Source organism: Maylandia zebra, linkage group LG7 (assembly GCF_041146795.1).
Source record: "Maylandia zebra isolate NMK-2024a linkage group LG7, Mzebra_GT3a, whole genome shotgun sequence".
Classification (NCBI taxonomy): domain Eukaryota; kingdom Metazoa; phylum Chordata; class Actinopteri; order Cichliformes; family Cichlidae; genus Maylandia; species Maylandia zebra.
Genome location: NC_135173.1, coordinates 53,185,455 through 53,203,374, shown reverse-complemented (window position 1 = coordinate 53,203,374; position 17,920 = coordinate 53,185,455). Strand labels below are relative to the sequence as shown.

Here is a 17,920-nt window from a genome sequence, read left to right as displayed (position 1 = left end):
AAAACATGTTTAAGTCACATTTTATCAACACAAATTGCACAGGTTTATTGAACATGAATAAATTGTGTTAATTTAACTCAATTGTTTAAGTTGCTGCCAAAGCAAAACATCTGTGTGCAACAAATGTCCACCATTGAATTAAGTAAATCCAACAACATATTTTTTTCAGTGTACGGCAATCATCACCTCCACAAATGAAACTCATTCTCCTTTTTAAAGCTTACAAACCTCAAACTGACTCGGCCTAATTTGAATTCCATCGCTGTCGAGAATTGCTCTCTGAGAGTGCCTCGACTGAAGTAGAGGGCTAATTTGATGACAAACACAGCTGAAAGAACCCATTATTATTCAGAGACAGAAGCTCGCAGTCTGGGCCCAGGCACTTAGTTTGGATTTAATCTAGCCCAATGGGAGGTTGATCCCATTCTTTTCATTTTCACAGTAGATCAGCAAATTGGAGCTGGAGAATCAGTTATTAATACAGTCATAGGCAGGTAACATCATGCGTGCGGGTTTCCAGTGAATAGTTAAAAGTTTTATACGAGTATACAAATGCTCGGGATTACACAGCAGTAAAAACACAGCGAGAACGCGACACACATTAATTGTTTTCTACATGCCTTCAGACAGAAAAACCCGGCACATTCACAGAAATATTTTTTGTGTCATAACCCTTTGAGAAAAAGTATCAATCCACACAAACACCTAAGGGAAAAGTACCCCAGAGTGATTTGACAAACTTCAAAAGAAAGACTTAGGATGTTTTCTCTTTCGGGTGGGGGGAATGCCAGATGCAACACAACTCTATTTAAAGACTCTACGGCTTCCAACTGTATTTACATAACTTTAATTCAGTCCCTAATTAAAGCCCCAGAGAATCTCAGCAAGACTCCAATTCAGAATAATTAAAGAGGAAGACAAGTGAAATAACAACAGAGACTTCTTTGGTTAAAATCTAAATGCTCAGGTGTAACTCTCTCTGTTAATTAAATGTTATTGTTAGGTTATTTAAAAATGGATTCTGGTACATGGGAGGATTTTGAGGTGTTTTGCTTCAGTATTAACATGCTGATTGCTCTGCTGGGGCAGTGATTCTCTCTCTTCTCGCTGATTTGCCATTTAAGAGAAGCAAAGGAGGCAGTCAGAAAACTTGTCCTCCTGTCCTCCTGCGCGCTTCACACGAGCAATTAGGGCATGCTTTCTTTGTTCCCTTTGTTCTAGCTATAGTGGCATATCATTATCTATTTTGATGTACTGTATCCTTTCTGCAGCCCGTTAATATTAAAATGTTACAACTGACCAGAGACTAAACCCATGTATATATACATGGGAAATGCAATAATTAGATCTTCAGTACAAATAGCTGAAAATAAATGTGGTTTTCTATAACAATGCCAAAAAAAGAGAAAAGATACAATATGATTTTATTTCAGAGCCAGTAAAATATTTAGATTTGAATTGCTTTTCTTGTATAGAAGCGGAATGAGATCGGTGAGGTCAAGGTTGGTAGTGCTACATTGTGGAAGCCTGTGAGGCTGAAAAATGAAGCTAATGCCAAAAAACTGCAGTTGCTCGACTGACCATAGGCGACCTGCTCTTCCGTAGACTCACATGTTAACATAGTACAAACATTTTCTGCTAAAGTCACCTCCACAAAGGATGATGCTTCCGAGCTCATCTGTTTGCAGCTATAGCGGTTGCTGCACAGCAAGAGTGTCCTAGTTTTAAATGCACATGCAGGCTAAGCTCCTTTCTCTGTGGATTTTGCATGTTTTCGCTGTGTGGGTTTTCTCCAGGGATTCTGGCTTTCTCCCACATATCTGTTAGATTAAATGGTAAATCTAGGTGTGGATATGAGAATGAATGAGAGCGTGAATGGTTTTCTCTCACCCATCCAGAATGTATCCCTCTTTTTGCCCTATGACAGTTGGGATAGGCTACACCCCTCCAAAACCCCAAATTTTAAGTCTTAAAGTTTTGCATTATTAGAGATGCGGTCACTTTGAGTGACAGGCTGCGTGCTGGGCACCTAACCCAAGTCACTCAGGTATCACTAATCAGCAGTTATATGTTTCTATGTCACGCAGCCATACTGTCTGTGGATGTACAGCTGTCACCCGAGGGTGTGAGGGAAGTTGTATCTTTGTCCTAATTGGTCACAAAACAGAGTACTGGACAGATATGATAGCAGTTCTAGAAGAACGTAGGAGATCAAGATTCAGTAGGGTTCAGCCTCTGGGCATTATTGAAATGTGTACCAATTTCATGGCTACCCATCTGATAGTTGCTGAGAGATTTCAGTTTGGACTAAAGTGGTGGACTGACAGACTGACAACTATTCTATTTAAATATAAAACATTTCAAATTACCAACAGAACACAAGCTGTCTGTTAGTACACTCTTGGTTTTGCGCTACTGAACAGAGTTGGCTGGGAAAAGAAATTCAAAAATGTTCTGGTACGTCAGAAAACATTAGACAAACTGGATGATGTAGTCATGAAAAAGAAATTACACTAGTTATACTATAAGTCCAATGTGGAACTTTCTCCTACTTCAAACACCAATAACAAGGTAGGGTAGACTGGTTAGTCCTGTTAGTGAGGTTTCATAGAAAGCTCCTGTACTACGTTGTCCCTGAGAGGTGAGATGCACTGCAACTTAAGAAAAAAGCAGCAAACAGAAAGATGCTGGAAAAGCAAACAGGAAGTTTAATGAAAGACAACAGAAACAGTAAAAGACACCCCCCCCCCCCCCCCCCCCCCAAAAAAAAAAAAAAAAAACAACAACAAAACTTTAAGAGACATCAGAAGTAGAAAAAAAACCAATGGACACAATGGAAGTGTTTTTGGGGAGACATTAATGTGACGGAACAGCTGTAGAAATGAGAGAAACAACGCATGAAAAGGATTTAAGCACCAAGACACGTTTAAAAGAAGCAGAGGATTCTTTGCTGTTGTGAGACAGAAAAAGAAGCAAGGTAATGTGTGTTTTAATCACGATTTATTTATTACTGTAGACACATATTTGCTATTAGGCGTTTACTATTAGCTTGTCACGGTTGTGAGACACGTTATTGTCTTTCCCCCCCAAAAAACCACAAATACAGTGTTTTGTGATTTGTTTTTTTTTTTGTGAACTTTTGCAGCATTTTTCCTATTTGCTGGTGTTTTCAAAAGTTACAGCCCTTTCAAGGCCACCTTGGATAACATCAAGTTTTGATTCCTTTTACTATAAATGTTTAAATCAAACATTCCTGCATATCAGAAATGAATGTGAGCTTACTGAAAGTATCGCCATCACCAACAAAGCAAGGACATCGATACCAGCTTCTATGATGCTAGAAAAATGTCCTGGTGAGGTAATCTACCCCCTCCTACTAATGCTATCCAGCGCTTCAAACACAATATAAATGAGTAGCAATGTTCCTTAACCTTTCTTCATAAGATGGATCTCTACATTATACAAAACTACCCGTATAGGGATAATTACTCTGTGTAATGAAAAGAGGACAAATAACACTGGCAAAATCCTCTTATTTTGAACAATCAATGTGTTTACTGACAGGGAATCTCATTTAGAGTGTGCCTGATTGCACAATGATGGAAGAACAATCTATAAGCATTCTTTGCTTTTCAATTATCGATGTCCTTATTTCTTTTTCACAATGTCTTTACCAACAAAGTTGCAAAGCTAAAAAGTTCTGCGCCTTAAACATCTTCATCCAGCTGACTGCACATCAGGTAAACAGAAGAGAAAGAGTCTTCTCTGCTAAATATATGAAAAGCAGACCAACGTTAAACTTAAAACACACAAATATGGAAGCCAGCTATCGATCCTCTTTGGCGATAAATGTATGAAAATGACAATAGAAATGATATATATAACCCGCAATACCTCATTAAACTAGGTCATGGTAATCTATAACTCATTTTCACAACAGGTTTCTGGGATATAGGACAAATTTAGCTTGTTTAGAACATGAAGACAATAATTTGTCTTTTTTTTAAATCTTTTATTCATTCTGAGAGGGCATGTTCCGCTTCTCCCAAACTAAAAGGAAGCAAAGCTCAAGCCTTCCTGACATTGATTAAACCATTACCATCAGAGGCTCTCGCTCCCTAAATGTGATTTTAGAGCTAATGAGACTGACATCAATGGTTTGATTAAAAATGCAGAAGACCTCTGTGAGATGCCTTTGTGATACTTGCTAAAAGGGCTAAATATTAATGATTTATTTCCTTTTATTTGAAAAATGTGTAGGGGAATGTATTTGATGCTTTTAGGGTTAAAGTCCTGCTCTCAGAGTCTCAGTGCCGTGCACGCAGCTCTACGGGGCATAAAAGAAAAAGAATTTAAAAAAACCCCCAGATCTCTAAACCCAACAGAGGAATGATTACACTTCTCTCTGCCGTTTGTGACATTTCTCGAAGTTAATTATTCATCATGCTTTTCTCCCTCTGTTGCTGGGGGGCAGCTCCTGAGACTGTTTCAGTAGAAAAAGGAGAAAAGGAGCAGCACTCTTCCATCTCCTCCTCCTCCTCCTCCTCTAACCCTCCCACGATAACTCAACCCCTCCCTCATGTTGTCTTTCTTTTACTCCATCGCTGTCTTTTCCTTATTCTTCCTGTCAAGCAGTTTTATTCTACAGAGATTGTGGATGTTGGGGGTGGGAGCGGACGCTCGAAGAGGAGCGGTTATTTCCATAGCCACAAGGACAGTTCTTCTGCCCTTTGCCATCAGAGGCTAGGCTGGTTGAAGGGTTTGCGAACACGCGTCTAGTGAAAAAGCTTGCTCTCGTCTCCTCTTAGGGAATACAAAGGGCTTGCTATCGTTGGTTCTCCCCTTGTCATCAAAAGATAGGAGTGGAGGGAGAAAAACAGAGACAGGTGTGCGCTGAACTCTCTGACTTGCTGCTCCCTCCGAGCCAACTGTGACATTTGGTGGGACACAAAAGCAAAAGAATTTTATGATTAACTGTCACACCTCTGACATTGCTTTGCCTGTTTGAAAACTTTCCTCTTGCAAATTCGAATCAGTCAGTTGTTCTAGAAACTTGATATTATTTATCATAAACAGGAAGATGGCATGTGGACGCTTTAAAAATGTATGCTAATTAATACATGTTCTCTGGTTATACTGGAACTGGAAAGTGGAAAATCTTTTCCCCTTACACACTCATATTTTTGGATGTTCCGACTGCCTCTAGATCAAATGAGATATGGTCTGAAACGTGGGGGCTAACATGGTCCTAGATCTTTCAGGCTTAGTAAGAAGCCTTACACACACACCCTGCTTTTAACCGATCGAACAAGTGCACATGAGCCTGATTTAACAATATTCAAAAGCATTTCGAGAGTGAATACAGAATATTCTTTAGCTGAACGAACACTTCAGTAGTACTATTTATTCAGCAACAAACACACGGTAGCGTTCCCCAGGCTGAGTCTAACTTGGGAATAATGATCTTGGGAATGTTTGTTCACTTTGCCCACAGCGCCCTCATTACTGCTGCTAGGAGTCACTTGCTTCATCTTTGAAGATAGATACATTTTGCAATATATTATTAATACATATTGTTTCCTTTGAGTCTTATGGGTTTCTGAATAGACAAAAGCTCACTGAGCCGCATATTCAAGACCTCCAGCATTTTCACTGAATTAAATTCTGCGGCTTTAATGGAAGTTGTCTTGCGGTGCCCGCAGATGGAGGTGGTTCAGCATGGCTGCAGGTGTGAAGATGTGGCTCTGCAGAATCGATAAATGGTTTGTAGGATGACAGCATAAAAAAAAAAGAATTACACTGCTAATCCATGACACTCGACACTGAAGCGTGACATCACTAAATGAAGTTGTAAACTGGGAGGATATTTCTTACTATTTCAAGGTCAAGGGTCATATTTAATTAGGCAGAGTTGACACACAAAGCTATAGAATGAAGGATCACGACGGGTGGCAATGCTGTTAGTCTGGCAGCCCAACAGAGCTGTTGAGTGGCAGAGATGAGCAAAAGAGTCTTATTGCAGTGTTCCAATACAACGTATAATTAAATGCTAATCCGCTGCAAAATATGTGTACTTTAAAATTCTCTTTCTCAATCAGGGGCATCTCATACTGCAGTAAAACAGTTTTAAGTGGGAATTGGTCTTTTTTTATCTGCTTCAAAAAGCAATATTAAAAGTGACCTTGTTGCATAATGTGAAAATATTATAATATAAATCAGCTGGTCTTTCTAAATTGCACAGATAAAAGCCAGTTGTGATATTACCATCTTTTTATTTTTTGTTTAAATCTCTGGTGTGTGTTAGTGGTTGCTGACTAACTTGATCGCAAGTACTACTGCCATGCACATGATGGAAAATTAATGGGATACCACTGAAGTGGTATTCAATGATGTACAAGTAAAACAAAATGCAAATACAGAATTTAACTATTTAAGAATGGTTTGCTATCAGTTTCAGTATAACGTGTGATAAAACAGGAACTGTATATATAACGAATATAACAAACACACAGGCAAGAAAGCAGAGGAAGTTTAAAGGTTTAAACAAATGATCATGCAGGATTAATATTATATGTTCAACAGACAGGAAAAACAAACAAACACACACAAAAAAACCTACCATGTCGTCAAATAACGAAACACTAGTTTTCTGATCCAACACAACAAATACTGCATAGATTGTTATTTAATCTAATTTTATGCTAATAAACTGGAATCTGTCTACCAATTATTTTTTACTTTTACCTCATGTTTAAATAATGTATCTGTAACATTAATTAATATTTTTCCCCAAATTTGTTCATAATTATTTTTTATTATTTTAGTATTATTTGACAAAAGTCAAGCATGTTTAACTGTGTATTAAAAACTACTTCTCTAACATTTACTGACAGTCAACAGATGATTAATTAGTTATCTAACCTGTTCCCCATTTTTCATGTTATTTAATCATTTATTAACTTTTTAGTAAATAGTTTGAACTGCAACTTGTAGCTCTCAGTTATAATTACCATATCAAAATGTTGGGATGTTATTGGTAATTTTCAGTAAAATGACAAAGGTGGTGTTACATGATTACCATACCATGCCGCACAAGTGCTACACACAAAATTGAATAAAATTGAACATCATAAAAAACTACAAAAACAACTATAACACAATTTCAATTTTTAAAATTGGCCAACGTAGGTGACCGTCTAATGTGCAGAGTATGTAGGAGCAAATAGTGAGATGATCTGAGAGATCAGACAGGAGTGCAGGGGTAAAGCAGCTGAGGTAAGGCGGGGCTATACCATTTAAGGATTTACAAACAAATACAAGAACTTGAAATGGACTCTAAAGTTCACAGACAGTGGAGCAAAGTCAGAACATGTGTAATGTGCTCTTCTTTTTATGTGTTCCCAATCAAAAAGCATCATTTTGAACCAACCGGAAGAAGGGCTAACTCCAACACAAAGTGCGACCCAGCAATCAAACCAAGACGTAATAATGGCATGTATTACTGTCTCCAAAGATTTTATCTCTTTGTTTATTTCCTTCATATCATGTTAATGTCTACTTATGTTGTCTTTCCTACTGCGTACATGAAGCCACCATAACTGCAAATATCTCCACTTCTGTATTTGAGCTCTGCTGAAATCTCTGAAAAACAATGAGTACCTGCCGCTGCTGCTAGTGACAGCTCACAGTAAGACACTAACTTTGCTACGAGTCTGCTCATGTTGCTTATAATGTAGCTTGAACAGTTTAATTGCATGTTTGCATTGTATGGTTCAGCTACTGCTAGCGAGCTTGATTTGGAGCTCTTCCAATGCAAACTGCTGTCTGTTTCGCAAAGCTCTTCCTCCACCCAATGCATTTTCTCATCATGACTATTATTAATGACTGGGTATGTTTTTTTTAAATAGATGAGGACAGGCAAAGGTTGATGTAACAGGCGAGATGCAAAGCTAATTGGCAGGTCACAATGATGTACTGTGATGTAGTCATGGCAGTGAGTCTTGAAAACATTAAAACTAATGGCGTTTTCCTATCCAAATAACCTCTCCGCTATAGTTCAACCAAGCAACCGTAGCAATCAGCAGTGCATTAAGAATACATAGCTCATATACTGTTACTGTCTGATACACAAACAGAAGGATTTATAATCTTAAGATAGGTAATAATTATTTCACTTCATTACTGGCTGGCTCTGTGCTTATTTCCTTTACTTCATGACAGTGTTTTACCATTAAGATCCATGTGATCCTGATATGATATGTGATGCATAAAACATTGCACTTGCTCAAAGAATAATTCATGCAGACCAAACAGAGGACAGAACAAGGATGTCAAAATGTCTGCTATAATAATACATGTGCCTGTGATTACTGATAGTAATCTTATTGCACATGTTAGCATTCACATGGATAAAGAAGTAACTTTCAATATCAGAGGTGCTATTGTTAACACATTTTTGACCAACTAAGCCTATATGAACTAATCCTATCCTAATTAAATGTAAATAGAATATCAGATATCAAATATCACTTTGCAATTTCATTTTCATTGCAGTATCAGCAAAAAAAAAAAGACTATTCGTGCATTTTCTTCTCCTTATCTAACTGCTGAAATTAAAAGTGGCCTTTTTTTGACAAGAAATACAACACTCAGTTGTCTGACAGTGACCTTAAAATTAATAGGCCATTTCCCAACTAATTCATTCTGACTAAAATCCAGCTGAAGATCAAGCACACCTATAAGTCAGCAGAGCTAGCAGTGAAAGCAAGGTGCCATAGGTTTGACTACCATTCAGTAGGGAATTAGTGCCTTTGATGGCACAAGTGTAGATAACGGGTTATTCAGGGATATGATTAATTAGGATTACTGTTCTCTGGTTTGAGGCACACAAACTGATCTGAACTGTAACAGAAGAACTAACATCATTAGAATGCACACAGCGTTAGGCCGGCCATGGGTGATGCTCATTATATTTTAGCTCTGTGTTTTTAGAAAAAAATGCATTGTGTAAAATCCCAAATGTTCTGTACCATCAACTTTTTATACTAAACATGCACCACTTTAAGTGTACTGTATGTGGAGGACATGGTTTGTCATAACATATTAAACACTTAACAAGGAAAGGAGGTAAAAAAAAATGCTACTACAGTGGCAGAACCTCTGCTGATTTCTGAATGTATTGTTTTATTAACACTTAAGGCAAAGGATGACTACCTGTGATTCTGCTCATTATTGCTTTCATTTATTTCATTTAAGGTGTTTTGTTTTTCTATTCATTTCCACCTTTTTGTCTGTGAATTTCAATTCCATTACAATTTTGGTTTATTTGCCTAATGATTTGTTTTCATTTGGTTGTTTGCTCTTTCAGGATGTTTAATTTTTTTAATTTACTTTGATTTACTCACAGCACTTCACTTCACAGAGTATTTCAAGGACAGCGTTAGTGTGCAAGGAGGCTGAATGTTATCCTTTTGGACCATTTCAGATGTATTTTTCCCAAACCATGAGAGTGCCAAACATAAATCTTCAAAATTGCTGCTGAGGTCCCTGCCACAGCCAAGACAGCTCGCTTGTTTATCCGACTTAAACGGGATTCATTTTTTTTACTGATAAGAAGGTCAGGTAAAACGCCGCGATACAACAAATTTAAATCTCTGAAGTCATGCTGATTTTAATGTTGGCTCGCGTCACATAAGATTAATTTATCCACCTCACATAGATGTCAGTATTAGATTTCGGGTTTGCTTTCAACCTCACGCTTTTGTGAAACTAAACACTTCCAAATGCCATCCACCGGGCAAAATAAAGGAAAGGATTTTGCTCAAGTGGCAAGATTAGAGTCATAAAATCATGAGAGAGAAGAATGAGAGCCAACAACCCATCACATCTGATATCATCAGAAATTAACCTTCGGGGTGGAAAAGACTGAGCCAAGAGTGGTGAAGGGAGACACAGAGGGAAGGTGGAGGAGAGGAAAAGAGGCAGGTAGACAAATGCTGAGAGATTTGGCAGGCCTTCAAGGATGTAATTCTAGGAGAAGACCACATTAATATTTAGAGGTGCTCTCAGGTAAAACAAAATGAGCAGAGCAGCCCCAGCTTGACAGGAAGGACTGGCAACAGACGGCATGAAGATCCACTGGGTGCGGAGTATTCACACAAGAATAATGCTTTAAGGTTTTCCAGCGGAAGATGCAATTTTCTAACAAGCTAAATAGGATGTTTAAAAGGTCACATACAGGTTAACAAGCAGTCCAAAATTGTGAAACTCATTGAAATTAGGCGCTGAAATTAACATACCTAATGTTTCATTTTTCCACATAGTGTAGAAAAACTTCCTTTGATGAATTAATTTAAATAATATATAATTTCTGATAGCATATTCTAAAAATTGCGCAGTTATGGTTATAGTTTATTTATATATGTTTGCATATACCCTCTTGCAAAAGTTTCACAACTACAACATATAATTTTCTCAATTGTGTTATTTATCGAACATTTTCCCCCGAAATTTGTGTTGTAATGGAGATGACATCGTGTGGCAGCATGACAGCATGTGATGGAAATGATATGTGACACCCAATATTGTTGGACAATGTTCAGTTTAATTATCCCTGACACAAAGTAACATCAATTTTGAAATGGATAACTTGTGATTTTAACTTACGCTATCAGGTTTGATTTGGTATTTCAAAAGTAAATTAAGCAAAACAGTTTAACAATCAAAAGCTGTAAATTTATACAGCTTGAAATGACATTTAATGCTCTGAGCACAACATTTATGAAGTTTGGAATTAGTGAGTTGAGCTTCAAAATCAAATCAGATTGAAACTATGCTTTACAAAGTTTGAAACTGTTAACTTCAAAATTAAGCAAGACCAAAAAAATCCCTTCCTCTGAGCTTTAAAAGTGAGCTTAAATGTAATTTACTATAATATACTACTGTTGTAGTTTAATTTTTAACTTCACTACCATACAATATGGGTATATGAATGTAAAGGACTTTGTTAATTGTTTATTTTAATATACAATATTTCCAGTTATATCAGCAGCTATTGTCCTTCTTACTTGTACATTCAAAGGAAATGTGAGCTCTTTGAAAATTTATTGAAAATTGACCTTGATTTGTTCTTATTTAGGATCCTTCTAGGGAAGCTTACCCCGTTTTCCACCCATGTGCCCCCCCCCCCGACACATACCATACCATATATCTGTAAACTGTCAGTTTTGGATTATGCTGCCAAAATGATCTTTATTATTTATTATATAATTATACAGATATCCGGTCTTTAAGTGATGACGTGACGAATCCTACTTCCGGGCCTAAAGTAGTCTGCGTTTAATATGGCTTTTGTGTTGTTAACACGTTTAATGTTTTGTATTTTCTTCTATTTAATCTCAAAAAGCTCCTAAAACAGTCAGTGATCACTGTTGACCTTCCTCGGCTTTTATTACCACTAATCATTTATTTAAGCTCAGTTTTTAAAACCTTAGGATGTAACTACAGCCCAGCCCATGCAGCAGTATATGAATGACTAACCTCGTATTGTGGATGGATTATCTCAGTTGTTCTCCTGGTTGAAGTTTGGTCCTTTTACAGCATCCTGCCATGCGATTACATTTGTTCCTGACCACCGAGAACACTCACGTTAACTTTATATTATTATTATTATTATTAACATATTATTATTATATTATGTTTATATTATGCTAACATAGCTGTGTCGCTAGCGGTCACGTAGCACATCATTATATACCAGCTAGCCAAACTTCAGTAACCCTACAAACGTCACTGCTGTTTAGTTTTCTGTCTTCATTTATGTTGGAAGTGATAACAGAGCTGTACGTTTTAATTTGTTTCCAAAACCCCGCAGTCAGGACATGCTATATTGTATTTAGATAGAAGCTAGCGAGCTAACTCCCTGCTAACTTCTAACTCCGTTAAATGTCATAAATTCCGTTTTCATGGATGCCTGGATGTTAAACTCAATTGTTACACCTGGTAGAGCAGAACGCTGATCATTTTATTAAAGATGAAAGACTTTAGACAGTTTTTCAGCTCTCAGTAATGCCATAGTGATCGTTTGATATATGGACCTGGAGCGGAGTTTAGGCCCAGACACGGCTAGTGACATCAGACTTAAAGACCAGATATGTCCCTTTAAAGCCCAGAGAATGAATAGGAGGAAATCCAACTAGGGAGAAAGATTGTATTAGATAAGAAGAAGAAAAAGCGTCTGAAAGCGTAACGGGGAGGGAGAGAGGGTTCTTATTCAGCAAAGCATGAACTGCATGGAGTAGATTACTGAAACGCCACTGAAATGAAAGCTTTGATCAGATGCACATGACACAATTCTGGGCTAAGCATGGGCACTGTGCAAAGCATCTCTCTGATTCCAAGGTCAAAGTAATGAGAGGCTTGAGAGGGAAAGTGTCCAACAGGGCAACACATCTTCAGACCCTCCAGCACTGTTTGGTTGTAATGAGGTTGCTGAAAGGTCACCGCTAATTAAGCACCAGGCGCCATTAGAAATCTTTGACTTTTCAAGAAGTCAGTGCACTCAGTTGTCATATGGACAGAAAGATTTTTTTTCTGACCGTTAAGCAAATAAAAAAAGAAAAAATCCCTGCCTAATTGAAAATGAAGGCTAAAACAGAAGCCAAATTGAGGTATTTTAAAGGAAGTTTGCATAATGACCGATACTGACCTACAAAAGTGCTATAGATGCAGAATATTCCCAAGAATGTTCTCGGTTAATGATGAGATAATGACAATCGAGAGATTCTCAACGAGACAGGAACCCTTACTGTCTAAAGTAGCACTAGACTGTCTGACATATGTTTAATTCAGTGAGAGAAACCTACTCTTCACAGTTACCATAGCCTCCTCCCTTATTTAGACTCTTGTTCACAATGCACAAGCGCAAAGCGAGGATGAGACCCTGCAGAAGTGTGTGCTTATCTTGGCTCAGAGGAGTTGAAGCAGTGCTTGAATTCATAAATTGTTAATCTATATGTTGTTCTGTTGTCTAATGTCTGACCAGGCATGAACAATGACGCACGGCTATGTGTACTCGAAAGCTGTTATGTGCTTTTTAATTGAAAGCCCTCAAGAAAAGCAAGACAAATGATGAAATGAATTATTGCATGAAACAAAATTGGAAATGGAATTATATGGTGAGAAGCTGGGTCCTCAAAGACCTTTCCGTCACTGTCATTAAGGGGATCTATTCAGTAATTCCTCAATAAAATTTTCAATCGTCCCATCTGTGCTCGTTCAACATTCTTTTATGAGCAGATTCTGCTCATAAAGATTGTACATCAACTGGAAGGTAAAAAATCCCTTCCCCCTTTTAAAGATCCTTCTGTGCTGCATGGACCACACCAGACTCTGGTACCAGCACAAGTAGAGAGGTGGAGCAATATACCTGTAGGCTGGTAAAGAGAGGCTTCAAATAAAGTACCTGGGTCTTGTGGAGAGGAGCTCGAATAGCTATCGTCCTCATACATATCGAAATTACTGGGAGAATTGCTCCAAATTGCAGCTATCTCCACTTCAGCACTGCAATCTTGTGCAGATGGAGTGTCTGCCAGGGTACAGCTGCACCAATCAGAGACAGTGTACCCTCCTGAAGGAAGCACAGGCAGAGCTGGAGGCCAAAGCATCATTGTGTCAGCGTCAGGAGTGATTGGCAAGGCCTCGGTTGCTTGGCTGACTGGTTCCCCGGACAGCCAACATCACTATGTCAGACTCACTGAAGAGGAATCATACTCTTGAATAATTGATTGAATATGAACGCAGTATTGGAGGAGCTTTAACTGAAAACACTTACAAGTGTTTTAAATAATAGATTGCAGGGGATTGTAGTCTTTAATTCCCTTTGTCATATGGGATATGATATCATATGATATTTCACTGTATTTTCAGGCAGCTGGGTTCCAGAGTAATCTTAATCAGATCCCCTGGGTTGAACTGCACTCTCTAGCTTGTGCTGCCACATTAATCAACATGCATTGAAATGCATTTAGCGCACAAATGCAAATGTACTCATACCTGTATAACTGTAGTAGATTTCCTAGTAGACTGCAAGATGTAGTCTAAGTGGTGTGTTCCAAGAAATGCAGAGTAGCTAGAATTGAGGTTTCAAGAAACACATGCTCATCACATACATATAAAAGTGAGTAGTATCAAATATCTGAGTATGAATTAAATGATTTGTAATTCCAAAGGACAAGGATCTACAGAGAGATGTACAGCTTAAATACTGAGAGAGAAACATTGATCTGAAACGCAACATCTTGGTTGAAAGAGATTAATGTAAGTCAGTTCAATGAGCACACTGAAGGCTACGAAGGAGGCAAAACAGAGCTTCCACACACCCACACTAAAAGACACAAGTCAATGACCTGAGACAGACATCATTTATCTAGCGCAGTATATGCATTTTAAGTGTATTGTACCTTTCCAAGGCTTTATGCTCTTCTTTCCGAGTGTTAAGTGAATAGTTAGGGACCAAAGTAATACATGTACTTTATAAAGCCCCTTTCATATGGAGCCAATTATTATGGCAGCAACTGTATGAAACACTGTTGCAGAAACACTCTTAAAATTGTACAATGTGTCACAGTGAGGAATTAAATATAGTGTTAGCAAACTGCCGTGGTTGTACTAACTCATGAAATGGTTTTCTGGAATATAATTACTAGCGGGTACGGCTGGAGGGAGGAAATCTGCAGGGTAGAAAGCCAATGGCAGTAAAAAACACAGACCCACTGCTGGTGGGCAGATACTGGAGGTAAAGAGCTGCACAATGCACTGAAAAAAACACTCGGCTTCATCCATACGTGATCAAAGTAAGAATTCTAATGCGTATGTTGTTGCGAAAGACTTAGTGGATATAGAATTAGCATTACTCTGCATAATTCCAAATGCCTGACTCTTTAATGATAAAGTGTGAATCTGGGCTGATCGGGAAAAGACAAAGATGACATTAGGATCTGGGGAAATTAAGAGTAAAGGTTCCTCAGACTGTTCAGTAAATTACTGTTGTGGGAACAAATCTGGGAGTAACAACTGTATGATGGGCCAGGTTAGATGTTTTTTTTGTTTTGCTTTTAAAGACTTGGCAGTATGCAAGGCACACCCTAAGTCAAAGAACACCTCAGCTAAATAATGAGTGATCCCCGCATGTGAAAATAATTTGTTTGTCTTTTCAGCGTTGTTAAATGAATCGATCGGTGTCGGTATATTTAATGATGACGCTACAAGCTACAGGCTTTTAACAATAATTAAAGAAGAACAACATACCGTGTTTATAAGGTGGGAGTATTTACCCAAAGGTGGGAGTGATAAATGGATTCACTGTGCTTATTATCGTTTAATGGCATGCAAACAAAATTTTATTTCTTTATATAAAAAATACACTAAAAAAACAAAACACAATAGTGTTTGATTAATGAACCACAGAAAGGTTAACAGCTAACTACCTCATAGTTGTCTTCAAAAAAATCCCACTAATATATTCTTATATATAAACTATATATAAACTGGCAACTTGTTTCTTAGTGGAGACTGGAGGATTAAATGTCACCTGCTGTAAATAACGCAGGCTTCTGAATTTAAGATTTGCCTCCTCAGGCAGAACAAATCATCTAGCGACGAGTTCTGCATTATAGAAAAGACAAATGGCAAATTATATATAACATTTTTAATGTCCAATCATTCATACAGTATGGTTATGGGGGCTATTGTGCGAAGCAGAGAGAATGAAGAGTTTTCACAGCTATGCAAAAGGAGTTTTTTTAGAAACAATGGAAGCGACACATGGGGGATGGATGGTGAGCGCCTGGTGGAATAATGAGGCTATTTATTCCCTCTAACGGGAACAGTGAGAGTTCAGGGGTAGACTGTGTAGAGCCTTCTAGAGAGTTTCTCTAAGCGGCGACCTTCCTGTAAGGTACAGTAGTTTCAAATTGTCTTCTTATGCACATTATGTTTATGCATGTATGCGTATTTTACGTGTGCAATGCAACACCCCTGGCAAGAATATGCATTCGTATAGGGGTGAAATTCTGGGAGCAGTCAAATATTAACTTTGTTCATTATAAAGAAAAAAAAATCTGATCTAACTTTTCTTAGTTTTCAGCTTTAGTCTCTCTTTTAATTCCCTTTATACGTCTCTTTCATCTTCACAACCCACTGGATTTTCCTCCTTAACCACTGCTTTCTTCTCTTCCTCCACTGTGAGCTGTTCTGATCGACGCTTGTTTTCTTTTCTGGTTATTTCAACACCTATATGTACATTTTTTCAACCTTACTATCTTTCTAACTCCTTTAATGTCTAAATATATAATCTGCTTCATGAGCATGGGCACAGTAGGGTGTCCAGCCAAAATCCCTTCACTTCAAATGAGGTTAAGGCGTCGCGTATCCGTTAAAGACTGGAGCAATAAATCTTCCAGAGCACAATCAATCAGCAATCCATCCTCCTTTGTCCACTAACTGGTGGGCAGCAGGAGATACTGACCCCTGACCTTGCTGCTGTCAGTAGCCCTACCACTGCTGAGAGAAGATGCAGGACCACATGACTGGAGTGTTTGACAGATTGTCAGAGTTGAAGAAACGATCTACTGCAATTGTTTTTATCTGGGTTCATAGCTTCTCTCAGAACAGGTCTACTTGTAGTGTAATTGGAGTTGCTGTCTGCCTGACCTTTCCAGTTCCGTCTTGGACTGCAGCGTTGTGCAAAGTAAAGAAAAGGGCCAGCTTTATAACTTGTCCCTATTAGTTGATCAAATGTTTGTTCAAACCCATGAAAACTTCCCTGGCTTATTGCAACAGCAAGAAACTGTCCACAGTCAAAATGATGGGTGGGGGAAAAAGTACGCGCGCGCGCGCACACACACACACACACACAAAGAGCAAAATGAGCTGTCATCCTCATGGGAATAGTGATGTTCTTTGAGCTGTGCTCTCTTTGTTGATACAGTCCTCCTTTAGATTTTCTACTGGGTGATGAGAATATAAATACAAGCTTCAGGATGCAGCATTGTGATACATGCGCGCTGTGGAGGATAACTGTGTGTAAGGACGTGCTTATGCACGAATGTGTGGGAAAGAAAAAAGATGAGGAGGAATGAAAAAAAAAACAGGGACATACTGTAGGTAGAAAAAGTGAAGATGTGCACTGAATATAATGGGTGTATTGTGACATACAATACTTTAACCGTGTGAATCATGCTCCCCAATTCTTGCATTCATGCTTGAATGTGTGTGAACAGTGTGTCTATAAATTCCTTGTTTTGTGTCTTGGGCATATGTGCTTAAGAGTCTGTGGTAAAAGTATTCGCTGCCATGTACAATGCTTCGCCACTATTCCTACAGACACCTTGATTTCCAAATGGAAAACAGTCAAGTTTTCTTTTCTTGTCCTTATCCCTAAGAATGTCTGTTTCTGGAGTGGGCTGATAATAGCTATATAACAGTTTTAGCCAGCTCCTGAACTCTGTGTGGGGTAGCTTTTGATGCTCTGACACCACCCTCAATGCAGTCATTGTAAAGCTCTCCCAAGTTCTCAAAGATAAAAATGTCCTGACCATCCACTTCCCTTTCATCAGCTTCCAGTTATCTTTACATTACATTGAATATGAACTTTCTGTGGCTTACTTGTCTATGACTGTGATCTGGACAACTGTCAAGTCAGCAGTCTTCCCCGTGATTGTGGCTGTGTGCACTGAACTAGACCGAGAGATAAATAGTATTAGTACTGTTTGAATAGTAATTTTCTCACCCTCATGAAATATTTTGAGATACTGGATTTCCGATTTTAATGAGCACTAAGCCACAATCATCATCAAAATTCAAACAAAAAAAAGGTTTGAATTTTTTTTTTTTACTCTACATGCGATGAATATGAGATATG

General features: G+C 38.2%; 1 protein-coding gene across 2 annotated transcripts in view; it reads right to left on the bottom strand.

The window, feature by feature from the left end:
* fibcd1b (fibrinogen C domain containing 1b) overlaps positions 1-17,920 on the bottom strand; it is a 134,995-nt gene that overhangs the window by 24,707 nt on the left and 92,368 nt on the right. The gene's annotated exons all lie outside the window — the stretch shown is intronic.